This window comes from Phocoena sinus, chromosome 12 (genome assembly GCF_008692025.1).
Source record: "Phocoena sinus isolate mPhoSin1 chromosome 12, mPhoSin1.pri, whole genome shotgun sequence".
In the NCBI taxonomy this organism is placed as follows: domain Eukaryota; kingdom Metazoa; phylum Chordata; class Mammalia; order Artiodactyla; family Phocoenidae; genus Phocoena; species Phocoena sinus.
Genome location: NC_045774.1, coordinates 39,806,676 through 39,823,304, shown reverse-complemented (window position 1 = coordinate 39,823,304; position 16,629 = coordinate 39,806,676).

Below are 16,629 nucleotides of genomic sequence, written 5' to 3'. Positions count from 1 at the left end.
CTAGGAAAAGATGTACCATGGGCCAACATGTTCTCTTTTTAATTAGGGAACACACATAATTTAGGGAAATAAAAGTGAATTTTAGAAGCTCTGTTTAATGGTCATTGGTCACAAACTTCCTTTTTTATTAAAATTAGCTTGTAATAAAAAGAAAAGCCACTCCATATGAGAGATTAATTGCCCTAATTGGATCTCCTTTTATTTTTTCATCCAAGTTATATGAGGAACTGAGTAAAAGGAAGCACTTTCTTGAATTTCCAAGGGTAAATAAATTTGGAAGTCTTGGTAAAAGGGATCATGGCAAACAGCGACGGTCCATAGTGGTGAGGAGCTGTGATGTGGGAAAAATAAAGGACAAAGAGCAAAATGAAGAAGTGCTGTTGTTTTTAACCAATTTATAAGAATTGGTAAAATTTTCTCAAGTACCATACATACACACATATATGCACTGCACAACCGAACAATCCAGTGGTTTCCATTAAAACTGGAAGTTAGAACCGTAGCTAATCAGCAATGTAAGCACATGAAATCAGAGAGGCTAATGGAGTCCATAGTCATCAACCACCCTCCTGCTTTGGGTCACAGTCCAGGGGGGCATGGTTTAAACATGTGAAATAAATGCAGAGATTACATAATGCAGCTTTAAATTGTGGTCTTTTTAAACAGACCACTGTTATTTAGTAAAATCCCGTGTGCGTGTGTGTGTGTGTGTGTGTGTGTGTATCTAAGGGGCATATGGTTTGAGGAAGTATGATTTATGTGATCTGGGAAAATCCTTACAAATGAATTCCATCCCTCCTTATCAAGGAAATATCCTGATTGTGAAAGCTACTTGCTTAAGCTGTATTCTATTACTAGCCTCCGATCAGTATCTCTGTATTACTTGTCTGACAGGCTAGGGTAGTAAATAATAACAAGAATCCATTAACATAAGTGTCTATAGTTAAATCTTTGTTGGTCACCCAAGAGAGCTTTTGGTTCTGCTGTATGGAAATAATTGTTTCTATAATACACTTTCAATATGATCAGAGCCTTTATAAGACCTGCTGTACTGAATGTAGCCTTTTGTTCGGAGAGGAAAATGTCTCACCTCACAGAACAGTCTGGTGTGTCAAGAAAAGTTACTGAAAGAACCTGTTTCTTCATTTCTCATTCTTCTGAACTTTCTCTTATGAAACTTATCAATGTTATACACATTCAGGGAAATGTCTTAGTGAAAAGGAGTAGACATAAAGCTCCCTCAAAATCAGTGGTTATTACCCAAAAGCATGGGTCAAATAGAATTGAAGGACACTGAGTTATAAGTATCAGAAAATAGCAAGCTTCAGACTGTTGAAAGTTTCTTTTTGTCTTTTTAAAGTTACTGTATATACAAAATAAAACTAAATTAGTACTCTGTTCCTTGGTTTCAATAACAATAAAACAAAAGGGCATTTACTGGATTTGCCTTGTTTGCTACATTGTTTTTCATGATATAGAGTCTTCTAAAACACAGTATTCATAATTTTTCCAGAGTATTGGACACTGTAGATTATAGTCTCCAGAAAATTATTGTACTATGTCAGTTCCATAAAATACATTTCTTTAATAAGCACTAGTTTCAATACTTTATAAGAAAGATACAAATATGCTAGTTTTTAATTTTATTTATTTATTTTTGGCTGTGTTGGGTCTTCGTTGCTGCATGCAGGCTTTCTCTAGTTGCGGTGAGTGGGGGCTACTCTTCCTTGCGGTGCGCGGACTTCTCATTGCAGTGGCTTCTCTTGTTGCAGAGCATGGGCTCTAGGAGTGTGGGCTTCAGTAGTAGTAGCGTGTGGGCTCAGTAGTTGTGGTGCACAGGCTTAGTTGCTCTGTGGCATGTGAGATCTTCCTGGGCCAGGGCTTGAACCCGTGTCCCCTGCATTGGCAGGTAAATTCTTAACCACTGTGCCACCAGGGAAGCCCAATACGCTAGTTTTTAATATTATAAAATGATCAATTTTACATATATTTATATGCATACTTACATAAGTCTATAAATATTCACTTTATAGTTTATGAATGAACATACTGTATTTTAGAATGTTCCTTGTCATTTTATCTTTTTGAGTTTAGGATGTATTTTTTTCACAGATAAAATTTTGATGCTGTTTAACTCTTAAAAATTAGAACATCAAATCTTATTTAATCCAAAGTGCCTGTGAAAAGGAATATTAATAAGGCCCTGTGACCTACAGTTGCTTTATCAAAAATGCATTCCTAGTTACAACTTAAGATTCAGGAACCTGTGTTTGTATATTCTCTTACTCCTGGTGGTATCGACAGCTCAAAAGTTTGGGTGGAGTGGAAGTGGACAAACTCTGAAGATGAAGAGGTTCCTGTGTGTTTGTTTGCCATCTTTCTATTTGCATCACAAAAAGCAAATTACTAGACAAGTTCCTCCTTAGTTTTCTATATTGGAATGGGCTGGTATTTGGAAGCAAACTGGACCACAGCATAGGAAATTTTAAGTTGATCAGTTCCAACTTCTTGCCATCCATCCACCATTTATTCATATAATTTTCATTTTTTGAACTTTATATTGTTTGTGCTTAGATTGTGAATCTTTCAAAGAAATGCCAGTTGTTCAATGTATGAAAAACTTCATCTCTCAGAGTGATTTCAACTTTCTCCCAACTCTTACGGTTTTGGTTACAGGAAGGTCTAAGGTGAATTTGGCAACCTCTTCCATTTTCAAAGTTTAGAATGGGGGAAATGGATAGAAAGCTAGCAAACAAAGAACCATTCTGAAATTGAAGTAAGTTCTAATGCAAAAATTATTCTTTCCAGCCCCCAGGATGAAGACAAATTGCAGTTAGGCATTGCAATGGAATAATTGCAAACATATTTTCTCTAAAACCATAAGAGGCTAAAATAGTTTTTCCAAAAAATATTTGGTCATAAGGATAAGCTTTCAAATACATATGTGATCTATGTGAATTTATCTAATTGCTGCTTAATAGAACCTTACAGATTTGCTAAGTCTTTTAATGAATTTATTTTTAGATTTTTAAAGGTGAATTTTTCCTAAAATTTTTGCTTGAGAATTGTTTAAATGAAATAATATTCAATGAAGCATAGCAGAATAAAGCCAATTGATATTTTAAATAAAGAAACTTGCTTTTATATACATGAAGCTACTTATACTATGGATTATTTTAGCTTTGTTGAAATTCTGGCTTCCTTGATTTTCCTAGTGCAACACAGTACAGCATTTCCGTGGTTCTCCTGCTACTTCTCTGGTTTTCACTCTTGTTTGTTTTTGTTTGGTCTCTTTTGTTCTCACCTCTTTTGTTCCCACAGCGTTCTGTCTTCTCTGTTTTCAGTCTCTCCCTCTTCACCCCAACAGCTTCAATTACCACCTCTGCTGAGATGATATTGGAACCTACGTGTCTAGTCTCCTCTCTTCTGCATTTCTTCCTGTCTGCTTAAACTCTTCTTTTAACTCTTCCACCAGTACCATAAACCTAACATATTCAGTACAAACTCATGTCATTTTCTTTAAAAAAGCATACTGGACTTTTCCTCATGACTTTGCAGATTCTACTAATAATAGTACCATTTCTTCAGTCATCCAGGCTTCTCAGGCACCTCAGATGTCTCTTATTTTCTTCTAGTTCCTAAATCAGTCACCCAATTGCCACATCTACCCTCCTTCTTCCATTTCTTCTGCCCTCCCTTTGTTTTAGGCAGTCATTATTTCTCCCCTAGATATGTAACAAAATTTAATTGGAGCCTCTGCTTCCTTTCTGTCGCTACTCTGAAATCCATCCTATACACTCACAAATTAATCTTTCTAAAGTGAAGTTTTAATTAATTCTCTACCCCAATCCTTAAGAACTTACCATTTTCTGCCTATTAAGTACAATATTCTCATCCGGCCACTCAAGTCTGTTCAGATATGGTCCTACCACACCTGTCTCCTCTATAATCTGCACCTCAGCCAAACAGGGGTGGTTGGTATTTCTGGGACAAACTGTGATTTCCTGTTTTTGTCTTCATCAATTCTGTTCCTTTCATGAAGAACATCCAACCCTGGCTCAACTTGTTAAGATGTCACTTAGTCTTCAAATGTTACAGTCATGTACCCTAACTAGGTGCCATTCCTTCTGTTTCTTTTATCTTTTTCCCCACATAGCACTGTTTGTCCGTTTCTAGTGGGTCCTACCTTATTCCACTTTGCACTTTAGCTATTTGAAGATGTGTTTATTTCATTTTAACACATTTTTGGTTACTCATATGTGAAACAAAATGAAATACATCTATTACAGTGGAAGGTCTCTGAGGGAAGAGACTGCCTTATTCATATTTGTCTTTGATGTAGCATATGGCAGGTGCCTAGGCAGTAATAGATGTCTTAATTAATGCAGGTTTTACTGAGTGGTGAAAAAAAGACACCAGTAGTATTTAGTACATGCACATTTATACACACGTTTGCTCAGCAGTTATTTGAGACATCTTAGAAAATATTCCAAGATTTTAGTCCTGAGGAATGTTGTCTTTCAGAATCTAGAAGTCAAGATGCTTCATTTCCATTTTTTTTCAGTGAAGTGGGAATAAGCTGGTCTTACTATTTATGTCCAGGGGCAATTTATGCCTCTATATGCAGACAGTTGTGAAAATACAAAAAGATTTTTGGGGTCTTTCTTTACATTTGTCTTGCATTAGCTCACTTTGCCTCATTTTCTCATGTATAAATTAGGGAATAATATTACCAACTTCACGTGGCATTTGTGAGCGTTACCCGAATTAAAGCATGTAAACCACTTAGAACAGTGTCTGGCATAGAGTAAGCACCTGATAGCATTTAGCTAATATTATTATCAGTCACAAGCAAGGCTGCTTCTTTCAGGAAGCAACCCCAGAGCGGCTGGAATGGACGCATCTGGAGGCAGGCACAGATTTTTCCTGCACGTATGTCTTTGTCTAAGTCCTCCTTGGATCCTGCATATCTGGGTAATTGGAACTAAAGTGAACTGTGCCTGTTTCCCTCTTTCACCTAATATATCAATCAACACTTCTGAGTAAACGTTACCGGTGATGTTTAGATGGGGAATTCTCATACCTTTCTGTTTCATGGTGGGGTGAATCACATTCCCATGTCAATTGCTTGTTTAAGACTATACTATGTTAGTTTCATAAAATGTAAGCTTCATGTGAAAAAGGACCTAATTCTGATTTATCACTGTACCTGAGCCATGGCACGCTGCCTGTGTATTGTAGGCACTCAAAAAAACATTTCTTGAGTGGAGTTAAATGACTAAAACATGTTTTGTTTTGCTTTGTTTTGTTTTTTTTGACCTTTAGAAGATATCCTATAGATGAACTTTTTCTCTTGAGAGCAATTAACCTACAGTTTTTATTACCAACATAAATTACCTCTTATTCTGTATTAATAGCTTCTTTGCAATATCCTAGTGAAACAATTCTATTTATTTTTCTTATATGTGAACCCTCAATATAAGAAATTGGGTGTAAAATCTTGTTAATATATAACAGTGTTAGAAACATTCTGTCTCACCTACATGAAAATCATCTAATAAGATTAAATAACATTTAGCAGGTACTTACTATGTGCCAGACACTGTTCTAAATGTTTTGAAAAATAAAATATGCACTTTCTTAAGCATAACGTGATATCCTGGATTGAATCTCGGAATGGAAAAAAGACATTAGTGGAAAAACTGGTGAAATATAAATAATGTCTGGAATTTGGTTAATTGCAATGTACCAGTGTTGGTTTCTTAGGTTTTGACAAATATACTACAGGAATGTAAGAGGATAACATTAGAGGAAACTGGATGTGGGTTATACAGGAACTTTCTGCACACTCTTTGCAACTTTTCTTGTATATCTAAAATTATTCAAAAATAAAAAGTTTATTAAAAATAGGTATTCATTTGTTTAACCCAAGCAAGCCTATGATACAAGTATCATTGTTAACCCCATTTTACAAGTAAGAATCTGAAGTATAGGTTATTTCTCCAGGGTCAACAGCTGGTATCAGTGCCAAGACACTGGCATTATATAGAGGCATCTCACTCTAGGTCGTACGCTCTTAGCCAGTACATGTTCCTTTATCTCTTGATTCAAATAATCAGGAAGTCATGTAGCAGATATAACCACAGTTCAGTTGATTCTGTGATCAACTATCTACAAACCAGAAACAGATTCACAGACATAGAGAGCAGACTTGCGGTTGCCAAGGAGGAGGGGGGAGGGAAAGGGAAAGACGGGGAGTTTGGGATTAGCAGATGTAAACTATTATATATGGAATGGATAAACAACAAGGTCCTACTGTAGAGCACAGGAAACTATGTTCAATGTCCTGTGATAAAACATAATGGAAAAGAATATTAAAAAAAGGAATGTCTATATGTGTATAACTGAGTCACTTCTGTACAGCAGAGATGGGCACAACATTGTAAATCAACTAAACTTCAATAAAAAAAATTTTTTTTTAACTGGGTGCATTTCAATTGGTTCTCATTGTCATGCCTGAAATTCATGAATCTCAGGCTGAGATGTTGCTTTCTGTGGTCTTATGAGGAGGGCCACTGTCCTAGTTCCCTGTACTGGTACATATTCCACCACCTTCCATGTAGGTTAAGTCTGTACAAGGATCATACTTTCATGCTTCCTCTGTCAAACTATTAATATAAAATACATAGTTGCTGCAAAGAACTGAAATAACATTCAGAGAAGGAAAACATACTAAAAAGCAAAAGCACTCAAGAAAATGTAAATAAAAAAATCACTCAGAAACTGTAAAGTCTATGGCCAGAAATTTAAGCTTAGAGGTAGCTAACATTTTCCAAATAATCTTATTGTACACAGCAGTCAAAAACCTCTTTATTCTTTAATGGGTATGTCTAGCTTGAAAACTCTATGTCTTGCCTGACCAGCTGCAACTATGACCACAGGCCACTTCTTTTTCTCATTATTTTGCCTACCTATTTATAACAATATCCTTTATTGTTTCCTTAACCACAAACTGCACTGAGAGAGAAAGAAACCCTTGGCCCTCTTATTTATTTCAGTATGACAGATGAAAACGTTTGGGGGAGGAGAGCTAACAGGAAGGGAAGGATTTTTTCCCTTCACTCTTTGATGCTACTATTTCAAAGCACACTTTGCATTTTTTTTTTTTTTTTTGGTTTTGGTTTGTGTTTTAGTTTAGCCAATGAACATTTACATTATTTGCAATGTATTAGGAAAAATGAAATTATTTATGTTTAGAAAAATCTGTGTGGGAGTTCAAAATTTAATTTCTCTAAGAAAAGTGTATTATTACTCCATAGATTTAGACTATTGATTAAAACATTTGACACATTCCTACTGGACTTATTTTCCTTCTGGAAACACTTCTTGTTTTTACCTAAAAGATGGTGAAAAAAAATACTTAAGTCCCATAACATTTTATTTATTCCTAAAAAATATATTCCTGTTATATCATTGATTTATTCTCTTTTTGGGCAAATTGTTTAACAATTCCCAAACCTGGATATTGGTAATTATATTTTCCTTTTGGTTCAATATGTCTAAGAAACACTTTTTAAAAACTGGACTAAAATTGTATAGAGATTCATTGGAAATCCACCAACACTGGATCTAATGTATAAAGAAAATTCAAATAGCAGCAGACCCAATTTATCTCCAGCTTGGTGTGAAATTTACTTGTGCTGTAACACCATGGCCGCCAGGGGCCTTTAGTCCCGTTCTTTCCTTACTTCTCCACTTTCCCTTCCCCCATCTCCCTTCTTCCATTTCTGTGCACATGCTCAGAAGGCCGGCTGAAGAACAGGGAAGTGAGTTTTCCTTTGCTTTTACTCTCTCTGTATTTTTTATTTTCTCTGACAACAGAAGTTCTAAAGATACCTCATATAATCCAACATAGTTTAAAATTTTTGTTTTCTCGAGGATAACATTATTGGTTTACCCATTTTTCTTTTTTTTTTTAACACTGCTGGGCTGAAATTTCACACAAATATAAGTGTCTTGAGTAAATACATCGTGTATTTTTTTTCTTTTTCAGAATTTAGTGCACTGTTTTGTTCACAGTGTGTCCTTAATGTACCATTTAATACACATGTACATATGTTTTGCCTATAGTTATCATCATATTCCATAGCAGACTGAAAAACATACTGAAAATATGAGTGTACTTTTCCACAGGCCTATTTAACTTACATTGTTCTATTTAAGGTGTGTGCCCACAACACCTTACCTTCCACCCTACATTTCTCAGCCCAACCTGTTTTTCACAGCCATGTATGAGTCCCACTTCTCCCATTAAGTGTCACTGGTGCATCCCAGCTTTTTTCTTCTTTTCCTTTACTCCTTCCTTCTATTCTCTGAATTTTGTGAGCTCTACTTTAATGCCAATCTTTGGCATGTAACATTATCATTAATATATTAGTACCCTGTATAATATAGACACAAAAATCCTTATGTGCTTTTTCTACCAAACTAGGTCTTGAGTTTCCATGGTGACCATGACTTATATTTATTGGTGTTCTCTGTTCTCTAATACTGGAAATGTCAGTATTATATGGTTGATAATTATAAGCCTTCTGCTGACAGGAACAAATTAAGAAATTATATTCTACTTGTTTTCCTATAAGTTAACTTAGGATAGTTTAAATGTCTCACACAACATAAACAATCTTGACTTAAATTTAAAATTGTTTTGTAAAGATTGATGGGAACCTTGAACAATGGATAGAAAATGGCTCTAGTGCCCCTAAGTAGTTGACCAGCAGGAAAACACGTTAACAGAAAGAATGAAGACTTTTACATCAAGTGCTTTCAGCGGGTATTAGTGGTTATCTGAGTAGGGTTAGGATGCCAGGGCGGTGTGTCAATCTGAGGCTGATAAGAAACCTTTTCTTGCCAAGATAAAGTGAGTCAACCAAATGCTGTTTGTGATTCTGGCATTATCTCTTGAAGGTGAAAAATACTCAGTGTCTCAGGGTCAAATTAAAGATTCAACTATTGATAGATTAAGGTGAAGAAGTTTCAGATTTGGGTAGAAGATGGTTTCTCATTCCATATGCCATCCTCTTTTAAGTGCAAATACCTAGACCAAATGATTGTGGATATCTGAGTCGTGACCAGAAAGTAAAGAAAGAAAGGGCATTATATATATGGCTTCAGAAACATTATCACCATCATAACAGGCCATTAGACTTGGTATTTATGCTTTTTCATACACTAGGAGCTGCATTAATATGGTCTAAGAAGGATGGTCTCAAATTCAGATTAGAATACTCAAGCAATAAACAAGCAGATATTACATTCTGTAGCATAAGAGAGTGTTATATTTGCAACACTGTTTTTTTTTTTTGGCCATGCCGAACAGCTTGTGGGATCTTAGTTTCCTGACCAGGGATTGAACCCGTGCCCCCTGCAATGGAAGCACAGAGTCCTAACCACTGGACTGCCGGGAAACTCCTTTTTTTTTTTTTCCTTTTTTGGGCAACACTGCTATTGAAGGTTAATAACTTGAGTGTGAATGACCCTGCACAGGAAACTTAATATATTTTCCAAATATTTCATTCTAAATTGTAGTTTTAGTCATCTGTTGAAGGCCAAGTAAATAGTTTTGTTACTACACTTGCCTTCAAATATCGGCAAATGTGATATAGCATTATTCCTTATGCCAGATAAACAATGCTCAAAATTTGGTTACGTATCTAGAGAACTTCAGAAATTACATGGATTGTACATCTTCAGAATTACTTTAGTATCTCACTGCCTTTGTTAAAGGGAAAAAAAGAAAAATGCTGCTTCTTGTACATTCATAGCTGACTGCCATTATCACAAATGGAAGATAATGAAAACAGACCAAATCATATGTCTGCATTCCATACTGTTTACCCTGTTATCAGATTGGCTGAAATGAGATACCTAGCTAGCTCATGGACATTTCCTAGGCAGCCATCATTCTTCATTCTAAATTTTACCAAGGTCTTAGAATTCTTAAGATAAGCTGCAAAGAATCAAATGCAAGTCTAATATAAAGAAAAAGAAAGCAACTCTTGATATTTTTACCAAAACCGGACACTGCATAGTGTTTTGGGGCAAAGAAGTACAAATAACCATTCCACACATAGTTCTATATGAGTGTGTGTGTGTAGCGGGAGGGGATGTGGGGAGCTGGGCAGATAGGAAAGAAGTGATGGGAGAGAGGAACAAACTGCTCACTTTAGTTACACATTTTCCCATTTAAAGAGTAGTTTTTATGCTTTGTGCCCATAAATCTTTACTTCAGTTTTTCAAATCACAAAGAATCATGAATTCTATTCTTTTTAATCTCATTTGACAAAAATTTTCTACTGAACTCTTTGCCTTTGTTAAAGGGATCATAAAACTGAGACAGTCCTTGGCAAAAAGAAAATGCAAGATACATTTTATTTCCACATTTCTTGGCATCCTACGTCCTCTTCCAGTTGTTTCTTCATGTCAGATATTTTTCTTTTTTAGCTTTATACCCCTATATTCTATTAATGTATATGTACAAATTAATACCTATTGTGCAAAAGAGATAGTTACACTTTTGTTTAATAGGCCTGCAAATTCTTCTCTCGGGTAGAATATTCCAAAACTATATATATATAGTTTGCATGAAAATAAAATACATTATGTATCTCACAAGCTTATGATACCAACATTTTCGCTCAAAATTGAGTTCCATACACCTCAACTATTTCTTTTTTTTTAAATTGTGGTAAGAAAACTTAACATGAGATCTACCTTCTTAACAAATTTTTAAGTGTACGTTACACCATTGTTAAGTATAGGTATGATGTTGTAGAGCAGATCGCTGAAAATTATTCATCTTGTAAAACTGAAACTTTATACCTGTTGAACAACAACTCTGCATTTTCCTCTCTCCCCAGCCCCTGGCAACCACCATACAACTCTGCTTATATTTGATTAGCTACCTCATATAAATGGAATCATGCAGTATTTTTCCTTCTGTGACTGACTTATTTCACTTAACACAATGTTCTCAAGGTTCTTCCATGCTGTCTCATATGGAAGGAGTCTCTTCTTTTTTTAAAGCTGTATAATATTCCATTGCATGCATATACCACATTTTCTTTATCCATTCATCTGTCAGTGGACATTTAGGCTGTTTCCACCTCTTGGCTATTGTGAATAATGCTGCAATGAATATGGGAGTGCAAATATCTCTTTGGAAGACTGATTTCAATTCTTTTGGATAAATACCCAGAAGTGAGATTGCTGAATCATATAGCAGTTGTAGTTTAAATATTTTTAGGAAGCTCCATACTGTTTTCCATAGCAGGTGCACTATTTTACATTCTCACCAAGAGTGTAACCGTGGTTCCAATTTCTCCATATCCTAGCAACACTTTGTTATTTAAAATTTTTTTTTGATAATAGCCATCCTAACTGTTGTGAAGCTATATCTCATTGTGGTTTTGACTTTACATTTCCTTAACAATTCGTGATATTGAGCATCTTTTCACAAATCTGTTGGCTATTTGCACATCTTCTTTGGAGAGATATGTATTCAGATCCTTTGCCCATTTTTAAATTGGGGTCATTTGTTGCTGGTGGTGTTGGTATGTGGGTTGCTTTTTTTTTTTGTTATATATTAGTTTCTTAACTATTTTGACTATAAACCTCTTATCAGATATATGGTTTGAATATATTTTCTCCCATTCCTTAGATTGTCTCTTCACTCTATTGATTGTTTCCATTGCTGTTTGGAAGGTTTTTAGTTTGATGTAGTCCTACTTGTCTCTTTTTAGTTTTGTTGCCTGTGCTTTTGATGTTATCACCAAGAAAAAATATCAAGAAGATTTTATCCTATGTTTTCTTCTAGGATTTTTAAGTTTCAGGTTTTATGTTTATGTCCTTAACCCTTTTTGAGTTGATTTTTCTTTATGGTGTAAAATAAGGGTCCAATTTCATGATTTTGCATACGGATTTCCAGTTTCCCCATTGTATATTCTTGGTAATCTAGTTGAAGACTAGTTTATTGTATATGGATGGGTTTATTTCCAGTCTCCCTATTCTGTTCAATTGGACTCTGTCTTGATGCCAGTACAATACTGTTTTAATTACTTCAGCTTTGTGTTATACTTTAAAATTAGGATGTGTGATGCCTCTAGTTTTGTTCTTCCTTCACAAGATTGTTTTGGCTATTTAAGTCCTTTGTGATTCCATAAGAATTTTATGATTGTTTTTTAAAATACCATTGGAATTTTGATAGGGATTGCATTGAATGGGTAGGTTGCTTTGAGTAGTATGGACATGTTAATAATATTGTCTTCCAATCCATGAACACAGGATGCCTTTCTATTTATTTGTTCATCTTTAATTCTTTCATCAGGTTTTGTAGTTTTCAGTGTACAAGTATTTCACCTCCTTGATTAAGTTTATTCCTAGATATTTTATTCTCTTTGATGCTATTATAATTGGAATTGTTTTATTAATTTTCTTTCAGATAATTCATTTTTAGTATATAGAAACATAACTGATTTTTGTAAGCCAATTTTGTATCCTACACCTTTACTGAATTTGTCTTTTTGCTTTAACAGTTTTTGTTTTTGTGGAACATTTAGGAGTTTCTACATATTAAAATCATATCATCTGCAAACAGAGATCATTTTACTTCTTCCTGTCTGATTTGGGAGCCTTTTGTTTCTTTTTCTTGTCCAATTTCTCTGGCTAGAACTTCTAGTACTACTTTCAATAGAAGTAAGTGAGTATCCCTTCCTTGTTCCTGATGTTAGAGGAAACCCTTGGGCATATGTTTCAGTCTTCTCTTTCCCTTTCCAGAGATACACCAGGGACTGGGAATCTTGCCAGTTGTGTTGCACCTAGCTGGAGAAAGGGGCTCTGAAGGGTGAGTGTACTAATCCAAACCTTCCTCCGGCACCTAGTAGATCTAGAGTATTCCTGGGACCATCAGCTCTCCAAGAAATGAGAGACAGAAACCAATCCTTTGGCAGCCCCTGGAAAAGTTGGAACATTGAACGCATGGTCCAAATCCTTTCTTTTTCAGGAGAAGCTTGGGTTTGGGGTTTTTCTCACCTGCTCGCACTGCACTGAGACAGTGGGAGCAGCTATTTTGAGAGCTTGCATGCTAGTCTAAACTGCTGTTTTTGCTCTCAGTGGCTCCCAATCTGGAGTCTTTTTGTTAGTGCTCAGATTCAGGCAAGACAGAAACAAGTCCCTCAGGCAGCCCCCAGAAAAATCAAGATGTTGGCTATGTGCTCCAGTCTTTTTCTTCCTCCCCATAGAGAAGATGAGAACTGGAGGTTTTGTCCCAATCATTGGTGCTGTTTTGGGGGAGGGATTATGGTGAGAGAGTATCACAGATTTTCCTACTGGCTTCAATGTGGTTGGCTTTGCATGTACCCTGGGTACAGGTGCTTCTCAACTCGTTTCTGGATTTCTCACAAATGGAATTAATTCATGTATTACTGTTAAATGTGTGTGTCTGTGGACAGAAAGAGGGTACAGAACTTTCTATTTAACTGTCTTGCTGATGTCATCTCCTTTTTTATTTATTTATTTTGTCTTTCCAGGTACTTGATCTAACAGTCATACATATATCTTGTATGCTTTAAAATAGTTAAAAATACTGGGCTTAAAAATACATCACGGGAATTTGCTGACTGTCCAGTGGTTAGACCTCGGTGCTTTCACTGCTGTGGCCTGGGTTCAATCCCTGGTTGGGGAACTAAGATCCCACAAGCCACATGGTGGCGTGGCCAAAAAAAAGACACATCACAAAGTAACATATCACTTTTCAGAAACTTAGTATGAAATGGTTAAATCTTTTGTGTAATTTTATACAGTTCTCCTTATGCAAAGCTCTATTCAAAGTGAGGCTGGTGAATTTACACCAAAGGTGTTCTTAGTTTCACTAAACTTGTTATTCAAGATGTGTGAGTTAATTGGAATTGGATGAGGAATTGCTAAATATTAAAACTTGGAAGAAGAGTTTACAAATTTGCAATCTATTTTGAGAAAGGAAGGAAGGAAGAAAGAAAAAAAAAGAGAAATTGAAGACTGTACAGTGTGTGTTACTTTCTGACTTGAGGTATAACAGTTAGAGGGTAGGTATGCTGGAAAAACAGGTCCAGGTGTCCTAAGAAAACAATGAGTGCAACAGACACTGTGATGAAAATTAGATGATATTGAAAACCTACAATCTCTGTTAAGTAAGGTTGGCCAGAAAGGAATATAACAACCTCTGGCTCTAGGCTAGGACACACTTGGTCATTCTTCCATCTAGATGAGCAGATCAGAAATGGCATGTGACCATTTTAAGAACTAGAGCCTGAGAAGACAGAGAGTACACTGTACTGAAGTGGAGATAAGGAATAAAGTCTAGGACTGATCAAACTCAGTCTTTCCACATGCTTGATTTATCTTATCAAATTGTCAGTTTCATTTGATTAAAAGATCTAAACTTCCCAAGCAAGAAGCTTCAGAGGGAGTAAAGACCCTCTCCCCTGCTTACTTGGTGGGCATATATTTAACAGACATACTCTAGGTAGCTAATATTTTAGATATCTACACACTGCTTAGGAGAGGGTTGGGACTGAGGGATATTATTAGTTATTTATTATTCACAAAAATTACAAGGATCTCAGCTTGGTTCTATCAACATATAAGTTAGTTCATCTTTGAGTAAGATAATCGTACTTCCTGAGAAGGTGGTCTTGGCCTCAAGTAACTAGAACTTATGTTGTTTTTCTTGACTACAAAAGCTTTGTACCTATGCTTCCTTAAAGCATATTGGAAAAATGAAGACTCCAAAGAGAATTATTTTCTCTTTTCCGTATTAGTCAACCCCACCTTACCAACCAGGGGAACTACAAATTATCATGGTTCTGAAACTGGGAGACTGATGCAATTTCTTCCCCTGAATGCTTGACATTCCGCATTAATAAGTAGAGAGAAGGAAAAAAAGTCTTTCCTGCTGGGAGTATGGTAGAAATATTGGAATTCTTTCCAGACTAAGAAGGAATTCAAATCCACAGCAGCACATTGTTTGCATGTTTTTCTAAGCTATATTTTCAGCCTTCAAAACTTTCATGCAGTGCTTCCTGCCAGAATATGACATAGTCCACTGAGACTGAAACTAGCACCTGTGAGAAGCAAATCCATGACTATTAAAATATTCAGCCCCTGGGTGGGACAAAAAAAAAAAAAAAAAAGAAACAACCCTTGTTCATTGAGGTTGTGCCAGGAAAAGGCCACAGTTGAGCTGGCACTACAGCCATGGCCAGAAAGCAGTTTATTGGGCACTTGGAATTTACAACATTGCTTCGATTCTTAAACACAGCTACACTGGACTAGATTATAAGATGTGGCTCTGTTTGATTGGTGCATCTCATGTACATGGTATTATGCTTACTTCGATTACTGCACATGCTGTCCTAATATTGCAATCTCCTCTTGGCTTGTCTGTTTACCCTCTATAAGTGAGTGAAGTGTGGCCAGGTTTAAGAAAAGTTAGTCAGTACTATTTGTCCCCACTTTTGGTAGAAACATGGTGCATTTGCATGAGTGATGCAAATAACACTTGGCCTCACTGTGTAGACAGCCCTCAGGAATGGAAGGGACTGGGAAAAAAATGATGAAGCTTGTCCCACCCAAGGGCATGGCAGTCACTCTGCTCTACTTGAGTGTTGTCACACAGGATCTGGGTCCTGGAGGTAACAAATCTTCCACATTCTTAAGAGAAGCTGTACATGAAATAACTTAATTTTTAAGTGTATGTGTCAGTGCAGTGTGTATGCTATTCAAGGGCAGAAACTGTATGTTTTATCTTTCAATTCCAAGTAGTGCCCTTACATAGTAGATCAATATGTTTCCCCCCTTTCATATTATTTTAGTAAATTAAAGTGAACTAAGACCTGTGTATTTTATAGACATGCATGTGATATATAAAATAGGTGGCCACATGGTAATACTTTGCTTGTATGTTTCCTGTCAATGAAGGACTTTTGTATTAAATAGGATAAAATGGGTATTGGAAAGAGAAAACTGAAGTATAATATGGATGAGAAATTTACAAAAACATTTGATCCCACAGTTTCAAATTTTCCCACCTGGATTCATTGCATCCCAGAGTATGGAGTAAACATTAAAAAATCATCAAACTACTTAGCAAATATTTTAATAAGTAAATGAAAGAAATATATCAAGGATGCTGGATATAGTTAGACAGGCTACAAAAGTGGTTACTAAATGGTTCCAAGGGCGTGGGCCAGCTAGAAGGAGTTTTTATTGATTTGTGGATAGATGAAAAAATAGACAATTACAGTGTATGGAATTTATATATTTATTTGTGTCTGGGTGTATATGTACACATAAATGTCAACTATTTTTTTAAAGGACTAATTTTTTTGAGATTTCTGTCCTTTCTACATTTTGAATATTAAAATTATGATATTATGGTAATAGTACATGTTAATGTTTGTCTATTTGCTTGACTATCTCTTTTGTCAAAATAAAAGACCATTAACTCTAGTCAGTTCGCAAAATTTTATTTAAATTTTTCTTGATCCAAGAAATCCAAAACTCTGGGAGCCACAGTACTGGGAGCTCACTAGG